Source organism: Scyliorhinus torazame, chromosome 5, assembly GCF_047496885.1.
Source record: "Scyliorhinus torazame isolate Kashiwa2021f chromosome 5, sScyTor2.1, whole genome shotgun sequence".
Taxonomy (NCBI): Eukaryota; Metazoa; Chordata; class Chondrichthyes; order Carcharhiniformes; family Scyliorhinidae; genus Scyliorhinus; species Scyliorhinus torazame.
In genome coordinates, this window is record NC_092711.1 from 310,505,288 (window position 1) to 310,517,270 (window position 11,983).

Sequence of the window (11,983 nt, forward strand, 5' to 3'; positions counted from 1 at the left end):
TGGCAGGGGGTCCTCCCCGATGCACTGCACTCCATTCGGTCGCTACTATGCACCGCCACTAACGACACACCCCATGAATGTCTCTTTGCCTTCCCCAGGAAGTCCACATCCGGGGTGTCGCTCCCGACTTGGCTCGCAGCTCCAGGACCTGTACTCCTCCGTAGGCACGTCCGACTCCACAAGGCGGACCCGTTGGTTGAAAGGGTGCAGTTACTCCACGCTAACCCCCAGTATGCCTATGTAGCGTACCCCGACGGCCGCCAGGATACTGACTCCCTCAGGGACCTGACACCAGCAGGTTCCACACACACCCCTCCGGTCCGGCTCCACCCCCCCTCCCCCGGCGCACCCAGCAGCAAACCCCCAGGACCATCCGTCCTCCCCTTGCCCACGCCCGAGGATGAAGAGGATTTTGGCACGCTCCAGGAGTCACTGAGGACCAGACCAACACCGGATTCGCTGCCACCACTGCGTCGCTCCCAACGCCACATCAAGGCCTCGGACCGGTTAAATCTATAATTGGTCCGGGACTATCAAACCACCTTGTACTGGACTTCAGAAAGAAATATTTTTTTTCACTTCTGTATATTAAACTTGCTCTGTATATAGTTCTCCACCACCCCCGCCGGACTCAATTTTAATAGGGGGTGAATGTGGTAATCTCCACTGTTGTACATATTAGAAGATGTGTGGTAAGACCCTGTACTACAGGTACGGGGGTAGTCCCTGCCTGCTGGCTCCGCCCAGTAGGCGGAGTATAAATATGTGTGCTCCCTATACAGCAGCCATTTCTCCAGCTGCTGTAGGAGGCCACACATCTTAGAGTAATAAAGCCTCAGTTGTATTCAACTCTCGTCTCTGTGCATCATGGTGTGAATGCCATTTGCATTTACTTAACTTTCACGAATGCTCGTTAAAACAGCTACTCACCGGAATCTCATCACGCCTTCCAGTCTTGCATCACACCAGCAGGAAATCACATCGGCCTCAAACCCGTTTGAAAATGTGTGGCGTGCACAAGTTGGATCACAGTTTGCCTGTGCCTTTGAGGTAAGCGCAACATGCATAGCTTACCTGCTGTGCTGCTCCTGTTGTGATTATTAATAATAATAATCGCTTATTGTCACAAGTAGGCTTCAATGAAGTTACTGTGAAAAGTCCCTAGTCGCCACATTCCGCCGCCTGTTCGGGGAGGCTGGTACGGGAATTGAACCACATTGCTGGGGCTGTAGGTTTGGTCTTCAGCAATTTGCCTTTGTTATCCACAAGGACATCACTGTGCTGCAGTACACATACAGGCCTTTCAGGCACTGACCAGTACTGTGCCCAGGGTGGGGAAGTGCAGGAGCCTTCTGCGCCCTGTGCTGCCACTACCCACAAGGACATCACTGTACTGTGGGACTGCTGCAGAGCTCCACTTTTGCAAACGCGAATTGTGAATGGGCCTGGGGCGCGAGGACAGGGTAGAAACGATGAAGATGTGGAGGGAGATTGATGGGTCCATGGGGAAGGAAGGGAAGGGCAAGCACCAGGGAAGCAACGGGGAAGGAAGGCTGTGCAAGGACAATGGGGCAAGGGGGCATGATGGAAGGCAGAGGGGCAAGGAGGTGGTGGAGGATGAGGACCAAAGGAGGGCAGAGAGAAGACTGAGGGGTGAGAAGCTGGAGCCAGACGAGGGTGCATGAAATGCTGGCAAACATGGGGGTCTTTGAGATATCACGGGCTGCATTCTCCATTTGGGAGACTATGGGTGGGATTCTCCATTGCCCGACGCATTTATCGTAATCGGTGATTGGGCAGAGAATCGACTCCAACGTCCAAATTGGGGCCGGTGCCGGTTTGACGCCAGTCAGCCATGCTCCGCCCCCTCTGAAATGGCGTAATTCTGTCATGCGTTGGGCGCCGCACGCCATTGCAACAGCCTCGACATGCCATCAACCGGCCCTCCGCGATGCCCCGCCCCAATGGGCCGAGTTCCTGACCGCGCAGGACACGTGCGGTCTCAACGGCCGTGAACCGGGCGTGGCGGCTGCGGACTGTGTCCAGCAGCGCCACACTCGGCCGGGATCCGTGCTGCTGGCTGGGGGGGGCTTCCGCGAGGGCTGGGGGGACTGGTGGGGAGTAGCCAGGCGGTGGCCAGGGGGTGGCCTGTGGGTGGCCTGTGGGGTCGCGGATGGTGGGCTGGGTCCACGCGCGGCCGGCGAATGTTGTACGGCGCGACCGCCGCTGGTTGTTGCCACATGCATGAGCGACCACGGACACGGCCATTCTCCGGCCATTTTTGGTGCGGGAGACAGGAGTTTCATTTGGCACCGCTGCTAGCCCATCACCAGTTCCGGAATCGGAGAGAGTTCGGCGCCGATTCTTGGGTCGTAAAACGCTCGGGAATTCTCTGTTTCGGTCGGTACTTAGCCGCTGAAACGGAGAATCCAGCCCAGTGTTCTCCTGCTGGAGCTGAATTGCATGTTTTACGATCCCTTTGTAATCGTAAAGCAGGATGCAACTCAATGTTCCACGCGATGCAAATTTATGCCATTTTGAATGGGCAGCCCGATAGGAGAGGCTTGCAGCTGTCCACCCCACCCCCCTGCACCGCAAGTCGGCCCCGACCGGAATCAAAGAGATGCAATTGGATTGAAATCACATGCTTGAGAGAATGGAATGGGCTTAGTGCTTGGAATGCACTTACCTCTCTTTGATGTGGCCAATGTTTACAAACATTAGGGCTTCACCACTTAGGCCGCTGAAGCCTGAAGGGATATGAATGGATCAAAGCTGCAGATGGTTTTTCCGAGCTGTCAATCACAGACCACGGGCGTCATTCTCCGACCCCCCGCCCGGTTGGCGGGACCCCCCGCTGGATTCTCCGGCCCGGATGGGCCGAAGTCCCGCCCAGAAATTGCCTGTCCCGCCGGCGTAAATCAAAGCTGGTATTTACCGGCGGGACCAGGCAGCGTGGGCGGGCTCCGGGGTCCTGGGGGGGGGCGCGGGGCGATCTGACCCCGGGGGGTGCCCCCACGGTGGCCTGGCCCGCGATCACGGCCCACCGATCCGCGGGCGGGCCTGTGCCGTGGGGGCACTCTTTCCCTTCCGCCCCCGCCACGGCCTCCACCATGGCGGAGGAGGAAGTGACTCTCCTCACTGCGCATGCGCGGGAAACTGTCAGCGGCCGCTGACACTCCCGCGCATGCGCCGCATTTCCGCGCCAGCTGGCGGGGCAACAAACGCCATTTCCGCCAGCTGGCAGGGCGGAAATCCCTCCGGCGTCGGCCTAGCCCCTCAATGTTGGGGCTAGGCCGCCAAAGATGCGGAGCATTCCGCACCTTTGGGCCGGCGCGATGCCCGTCTGATTGGCGCCGTGTTTGGCGCCAGTCGGCGGACATCGCGCCGTTGGGGGAGAATTTCGCCCCACAACTGGAAAGACTGGAACTGGATTGCAGACACTTGAATCTGTGGGACTTTGGCCCATCGCGGGCCGGAGAATTTGGGCGGCCCCGGGGCCCACAAAGTCACGCCGGACCTCGCCAGCCTCCGAGGCGGGCGGCGCGACTCACCCGGCGGGGGGTTCGGAGAATCTATCTTTAACTGGAAGGGGATGCAGTCAGATTCCAGAAAAGGCCCTAGGTGGGGTTGTTTGTCAGTGTGGCACATTAGTGATAGTTCACAGGGACACTCAGAAAGTGTGGCGGTGGGGGGGCTTAGGAGAGGAAACTGTTGTCCTTGGTTCTTACGGCAATGGGAAACTCTGAGAAAGTGGAAATCTTTGGCCTGGGATCTGTACTCAGGAGTATCGGAATGCAGACACTGCTGTGAAAGGAGACACCGGTGACAGGCATTCCGGGGGCTATGTGAACGTCAAAGTTAGAAATCAGAGGTAGAAGGCAGTGTAGAAGAGCAGTGGCCATGCAGCAGGAGCAAGTGTTGGGAGCATGGTGCACCCCAGCTGCAGGGATGGACAAGGGCTGTGTGCTCCCGAGGGAAAAAAACACAGCTACGTGTGCAGGGCCATCTGACAGCCGCTGACCCTGGGCTGGGCTGACCCTGGACTGGGCTGACCCTGGGCTGGGCTGTCCCTGGGCTGTCCCTGGGCTGGGCTGTCCCTGGGCTGTCCCTGGGCTAGGCTGTCCGTGGGCTGGGCTGTCCGTGGGCTGGGCTGACCCTGGGCTGGGCTGTCCCTGGGCTGGGCTGTCCCTGGGCTGTTCCTGGGCTGGGCTGTCCCTGGGCTGACCCTGGGCTGGGCTGTCCCAGGGCTGGGCTGACCCTGGGCTGGGCTGTCCCTGGGCTGGGCTGTCCCTGGGCTGTTCCTGGGCTGGGCTGTCCCTGGGCTGGGCTGACCCTGGGCTGGGCTGTCCCTGGGCTGGGCTGACCCTGGGCTGGGCTGTCCCTGTGCTGGGCTGACCCTGGGCTGGGCTGTCCCTGGGCTGTCCCTGGGCTGGGCTGACCCTGGGCTGGGCTGTCCCTGGGCTGGGCTGACCCTGGGCTGGGCTGACCCTGGGCTGTCCCTGGACTGGGCTGACCTTGGGCTGTCCCTGGGCTGGGCTGTCCCTGGGCTGTCCCTGGGCTGGGCTGTCCCTGGGCTGTCCCTGGGCTGGGCTGACCCTGGGCTGTCCCTGGGCTGGCCCTGGACTAGGCTGACCCTGGGCTGTCCCTGGGCTGGGCGGTCCCTGGGCTGTCCCTGGGCTGGGCTGTCCCTGGGCTGTCCCTGGGCTGGGCGGTCCCTGGGCTGTCCCTGGGCTGGGCTGTCCCTGGGCTGTCCCTGGGCTGGGCTGACCCTGGGCTGTACCTGGGCTGGGCTGTCCCTGGGCTGTCCCTGGGCTGGGCTGACCCTGGGCTGGGCTGACCCTGGGCTGGGCTGACCCTGGGCTGACCCTGGGCTGGGCTGACCCTGGGCTGACCCTGGGCGGACCCTGGGCTGGGCTGACCCTGGGCTGGGATGTCCCTGGGCTGGGCTGTCCCTGGACTGGGCTGTCCCTGGGCTGGGCTGTACCTGGGCTGTACCTGGGCTGGGCTGTCCCTGGGCTGGGCTGTCCCTGGGCTGGGCTGTCCCTGGGCTGACCCTGGGCTGGGCTGTCCCTGGGCTGGGCTGACCCTGGGCTGTACCTGGGCTGGGCTGACCCTGGGCTGGGCTGACCCTGGGCTGGGCTGTCCCTGGGCTGGGCTGTACCTGGGCTGACCCTGGGCTGGGCTGTCCCTTGGCTGGGCTGACCCTGGGCTGGGCTGACCCTGGGCTGGGCTCACCCTGGGCTGGGCTGAACCTGGGCTGACCCTGGGCTGGGCTGTCCCTTGGCTGGGCTGACCCTGGGCTGGGATGTCCCTTGGCTGGGCTGACCCTGGGCTGGGCTGTCCCTGGGCTGGGCTGACCCTGGGCTGTCCCTTGGCTGGGCTGACCCTGGGCTGGGATGTCCCTTGGCTGGGCTGTCCCTGGGCTGGGCTGACCCTGGGCTGGGCTGACCCTGGGCTGACCCTGGGCTGGGCTGTCCCTGGGCTGGGCTGGGCTGTCCCTGGGCTGGGCTGACCCTGGGCTGGGCTGTCCCTGGGCTGGGCTGACCCTGGGCTGGGATGTCCCTGGGCTGGGCTGACCCTGGGCTGACCCTGGGCTGGGCTGTCCCTGGGCTGGGCTGGGCTGTCCCTGGGCTGGGCTGACCCTGGGCTGGGCTGTCCCTGGGCTGGGCTGACCCTGGGCTGTACCTGGGCTGGGCTGACCCTGGGCTGGGCTCACCCTGGGCTAGGCTGACCCTGGGCTGGGCTGTACCTGGGCTGGGCTGACCCTGGGCTGGGCTGACCCTGGGCTGGGCTCACCCTGGGCTAGGCTGACCCTGGGCTGGGCTGTACCTGGGCTGGGCTGACCCTGGGCTGGGCTGACCCTGGGCTGGGCTGACCCTGGGCTGGGCTGCAGATGGAATTGTGATGCTAGGTGGAGGCATCTGTAGATTGGCAGCACATAATAAGGGGAGGCGGGGCGTGGGGGGTGGACACCTTGGCAGGACACCTTGTACACATCTCTTGATAAGTTGACTAGATGTCCACATGGGCCGTGGGCACATTACAGGTGATGGGCTCAGGAGTGAGGATAGAAATGTTCACCACAATAACGAGAGGGATCCGGTATTAATGGGGAGGTTGGAAAGCATCAGGAGGAAGCTTTACCTTCACATCTGGAGGCTTGAAGTATATTTTTGGTGCACAGACAGTGTGAGAGGGGGTGTCGAATTCCATCTGGAACTAAAAGTAGAGAAGCCCATCTTGCTTTCCCAGTAATGGCAATCGCCGAAAACAAAAATAACGGCAAATCTGTGCAGGAGGCACCTGGGGCAGTGTTGGAGGAGCACAATGCTGTACGAAGGGGCCTATTCTTGGGATGTGCTCTCGCTTTTGGTACAGCACGAGCGAACTGGAGTCAGGAGTTAATTGCAAAGAGGAAGACCTCTTTGACAAGAAAGCAACTGAGAGCCAATGCTTCCGTTGGTGCCGTTAAAAGGTTACACAGAACCCATTGGCTTCACATCACAGTCGCTGTATCTCAAGAGTAATACCTAGGGATGTAGACTTTGTGAACACAGGTGATAGTGAAGGAGGCACAGCTACATCTTATATGGTATTCCATCACTGAAGGCCAGTCAAGTGTTCACCATAAATAACATTCTTAAAGGGCCAAAGAGCCTCCATTCACTAACCATTAGCAACAGATGCGTTATTAGCATTACACGTCAGAGATTGGAGCGCAGAGCTACTTTGAGTCATTCCACAGGGCTCCAGGTGTAACATTTTTGGAATGCCATCCTGGTCACCTCAATGTGTATGTGAGCATCTCAGGGACAAGGCTACATCAGCCACCATGCAAGTATGGCAGGAAAAGCTGTGGAGCCCTACATTTACCCTCGGTTTCTTGTTCTGAGGCTCACTCTCTCGAACCTTTCATCTTTCTTGTCTTCAATGTTGCATTTTGGAGAGAAGGCGTAAGGACCAATGGATCCAGGGCTCAATGCTGTCATTGTCAGAGTGCTAGTGCAATGTAGGAGGCAAAGGAGGGAGAGGCAATGCAAAGCGCTGATCTAGTACCAGGCCTCGTCTGGGGGATATGGTCAAATGGAGCCAGGTCATGAGCAGGAGGATCAGAAAGAAAGAGACATAAAATGGAGGTGACTTGCTGGATATTGGGTTTATCATCAAAGAGTCTCTTATCTACAGATGAGTGAGAAGCAGTGACGGGCATGCCACCACTTAGTCCAGAGGTTTAGCACATGACATGGCCAATTCTTCATGAAGACCTGAGTCCACATGGGGTTGGAGGATTCTCCCTTCTCCCTTCTCAACGTGGCTTTGAGCTTCACGGCAGCTCTCAATTTCTTTGCCTCAGAGACCATCCAGGGGTTGTCAGGAGACCTGTGCAACATCTCGCAGTCCGCAATGCATCGATGCATAAACGTTGTCACCGATGCCCTCTCCATCATTATGTCAGGTTTGCTCTTGGTGAGGATAGCCAGGTGCGGTATTATAGGTATTACGGTACCTGATAGGCTAAAGCACCATTGGTGGAAACTGTATGCTTTCTATTGGTTAGAATATATGATAGCTCCGCCCTGATAGGCGGGGTATAAGAACCCGTGCCGCCCCAGCAGCCTTCATTTTGTACCTGAGCTGCTGGGGGAAACATCTAGCTTATTAAAGCCTTCAGTTGGACTACAACCTCGCCTTAGTGGTCGTTGATCGTGCATCACCAGGCTCAAAGATTCACCAGCTTCGCTGCCACCTCAGGCTTCGCAAGAGTGCAGGAGGCAATAGGCTGTACCCATGTGGCTATCCATGGCAGCAGCTCCTAAAGTTTGTCAACCACAAGCTCTCCCATTCCATCAATGAGCAACTGGTATGTGATCATCAGAAGCACATCCTGCACATGTGCGCAGGGTAACGTCTGAGTTACTATGTTTATACATCCTCAGTCACTCCCAGGTGCCTGGGATTTTCACGGGGTCAGAATATCTGCCGAGTTGGCTATTTGGGAATAAGGAGTACCCACCTGAGCACTGCTGGTGACTCCGGTGTGTCACATTCAAACGCATGCTGAGGGCAGGTATAACGCTGCTCACCGTTCCAAACGCTCCCTTGCAGAGCAGATCATCGGACATCTGAAGATCCGATTCAGATGCCTGGACCATTCAGGTGGCTTTCTGCAGTACACTCCGGAGAACGTTTCCCACATGACCACAATACTCTGTGTCCTTCCCAATCTGGCTGTGCAAAGAGGGTGAACCGGGGTGGATGAGAGCATAAGAGGAGTTCAATGTACACATTCATACCTTCAGTTGATCAAAACACTAACTTATCCATCAAATGCACTCACAGAAATGCTATTTATTTACAGTGATAGAACACAAGTGAACCAGAGGTGACATCAAAATGTTTTAACTTTCCTAACAGGCCGCTACGCCTAGGTTGTAGCCCCAACATTTGTAGCATGGGTGGAGGCAGCCTGCTCAATGTTACGTCCTGTGATGATCTTGGTGGACGTCCTCATGTGACTCAAGGCCTGGGGGGCTCAGGCCTGATAAGGGTCTCCTGCTCAGGGGCAGAAGCATTCTGGTGCTGGGATGCACAGGCAGAGGAGGGCTGCACCTTTGAGGTGTCCTGAGAGGAAGCCCCCCAGGGTGGCCGGCTGATGCTCATTCTCCATGTGGATGCCTAGGGCCCTGGCCTGACTGTTGCAGAAGATGATGCACCTGGAGGGAGGTCAAGGTGCCTCATCCTCATATCGTCGACATCCTGATGGTGCCCAGCAGGGCATGTGGCATTGGAGCACAGGGCCGAGCGCAGGTCCGGCAAGATCTGCTGGACCAAGGTCTCCATGCTGGTCGCCAACCTTCCCTTGGTGACCTTGAGATGTTCACATGTCAGAGCTATGACATCAGACAGAACGTGGACAGACCCTGACATTTTTCTCTCTAGTCTGTTGAGTGACTGTCGAGTCTCTGCCTGATGTCCCACCGCATCGGCAGTGATGAGCTGACAGCCCTTCCAAAGATTCATCATCTGACTCATACTGAGGGTGTGGCTGGTCTCCATCTGTCCTCCCAGTGCCAGAGATCCCGTTGCCTTCGACTGGTGCGGGGATGTGTCAGTGAGGTGCTCTCCAGAAAGTGACCCCGGGTCTAAACTAGAGCCGCGCCCCTCTGAGGTGTGTGTGTGTCTGCCCTGGTGGAGGGTCCGGGTGAGCGCTGTGCCAATTCACCCTGAACCTTCTCCTCGGACATGGTCTGGGGCTCGGAGAGAAGCTCGGCTGGAATGTAGGCCTCAATTTGCTGGTGCCTAAAAAATAGAGAGTAGAACTTCAGTTGATGGACATGAGCTACATAAGAGACATGTGACTTACTGTGACTGTCAGGATTTGATGAAGTTAAGGTAGCTGAGATCCGTACTAGGTTTCTGGGAGAGGCTGATTTCCCCTTCCCCATGGGAGCGACCCCTGTCCTCCCAGCGAGCTCAGCTGCAGCCTCCTAAAATTCACCTGAGGGCAATAATGCTGATCATCCTGCTCCTTGGCCTGTGATCTGTCCTGCTTATCATCTGCCGGCTTGTCCTGTGTGAAGACGATAACAAGGCATGTGATCGATCAGAGGGGATAGAGGTGAGTTTGGGTGAAACAAATGCTCCCCCGTGTGTGGTGAGCCCTCCCCAGAAGGGCCAGAGGATAGAGCTTGAGCAACATGATAGATGGGATGGTGGTGATGTGCAAGTCTCCATGAGAGAATGTGTTGATATATATATCCCCCCTCACCCCCAATGGACGTGTGAGATCTGTGAAGAGACTAGCCATTTGAGTACATGATGTCATGATGAGAATTTGATGTTGGAGGGAACGGATTACCACAGACCATAAAATCCAGAAGCAGAAGTAGGCCATTCGGCCCATCGAGTCTGCTCCACCAGTCAATCAGATCATGACGATCTGACGTGATAATCCTTGATTCCACTTTCTCGCCTTATCCCCATAACCCTTGATTAACTCACTGATTAAAAATCTGTCTATCTCAGCCTTGAACGTACTTAACTACCCGGCCTCTACATCCATTTACAGAATTCACAGTGCAGAAGGAGGCCATTAATCTCATCGAGTCTGCACCGGCCCTTACAAAGAATACCCTACTCAAGCCCGTAACCCCCACTTAACCTTTTTGGACACTAAGGGCAATTCAGCATGGCCAATCCACCTAACCCGCACATCTTTGGACTGTGGGAGGAAACCAGAGCACCCGGAGGAAACCCACGCAGACACGGGGAGAACGTGCAGACTCCGCACAGATAGTGACCCAAGCCGGGAATCGAACCTAGGACCCTGGAGCTGTGAAGCAACTGTGCTAACCACCATGCTACTGTGCTGCCCCGGTAAAGAATTTCACAGATTAGATCACTTATCCTCTTCGTGCAATGAATGGCGACTCGGGCGCAGTTGCTAGCCGTGCTTACTGAGTGGGCGATGGACTCCAAGGCTGGAGACACGTTGTTGGGGTCCTTCCTCAAGCCACCCCTGGGATACATGACATGCCTGTGCACCCACACTCCTCGGATCAGGGCCTCGAAGGTCTGGTGGCTGAATCAGGGTGTTGCATTCTTCTTGAGGCTGTTCACTTGTTCCTTCTTGCAGGCAGACAGCTTTGCCGGTGTTGTGAAGACAGGTGGGCTGGAGAGAGTGAGATGAGTGTGTTTGACTGGCGTTTAAATGTGGCGACTGGACCTCCAAACCCGTCAGCTGACGACCCTTGGACGAATCAGCTCCTGTCCCTTCAGGTAATTCAGCCCAATACTCGCCTGTGCATGATTAATAATCTTCCAAGCACAGAATCTGGTGCGAGCTGCCACCTTCCAGCCAGCAGAACAGGAACCAGTCGCCTCCACTCTCAGTCTCAGGAATGGAAAATTCCAGCAATAGGGCAGAGTTTTATCAAAATTTCTCAGTGTTAGGTTCAGACTGAAAACCGCATGTACCTCTCCTGATACATAATAGAGTTTCGAGATGTTTCAGCACATCGTGCACAGATAATCTGGGGGGTTGGTTTGTGTTGTGTTATGCTTCTTCATGTAGCATAAGTTGCTTCCTTGATGTATGCTGTGACAAAGGAAGGTTCAGACTTGGAGACCGGTTTAACACATTTATTGAACAGTTAACAATTCTCCTACTTGAGTTCGACTCTCCTGCTAATCTTGCTATAGTAACTCAGTCTAACTAACCAGTCTGCTCTAAGCCATGCGGTGGGTGTGATGCTTCTGATCTGCTGATCTGCCCCATCCTTCTTTCTGAGTGTCGCCTGTGGAAAGAGGAAGAGCTTGTGTGTCCTTTTATATGCGTTGCCCCCTTGTGGTAGTGTCACCTCTGGGTGTGTCTTGACTGCCCATTGGTCGTGTCCTATTCTAAGTGTTCATTAGCTGTATGTCTGCATGTCATCATGTCTCTGGTGCTCCCTCTAGTGTTTAGTTAGTGTTAGTGTATTTACATTAACCCCTTGTGTATTTACAATGATGCATATCACCACAGTTTGCACCGTCATTCTGGCGGCGCAGGGTCTGATAGAACAGGTATGGCCAGCTCCACAGAGATTGGGCGCCACCTTTAAAGGAAGCCCTGATCTGTGTTAAAAATATACTTGCCCCCAACGCCCATGGATAAGGAAGACCCCCCCCCCCCCAACAAGCATCGAGTGACCCCCGGGAAATGCCTTTAGACATATGCAGGTGAGGGCTTTTGTGAGGCGACAGGTGAGAGAATTCCCATTGCTCCCGGCACAAGAAGTTCAAGATAGGGTGATCTCGGGTGTATGGGTCGGGGAGGGCAAGGTGTCGGAAATACACCAGGAGTTGAAAGAAGAGGGGGAAGCGCTGGTAGAAGAGTTGAAGGGTAAATGGGAGGAGGAGCTGGGGGAGGAGATCGAGGAAGGTCTGTGGGCTGATGCCCGAGGTAGGGTTAATTCCTCCTCCTCGTGTGCCAGGCTCA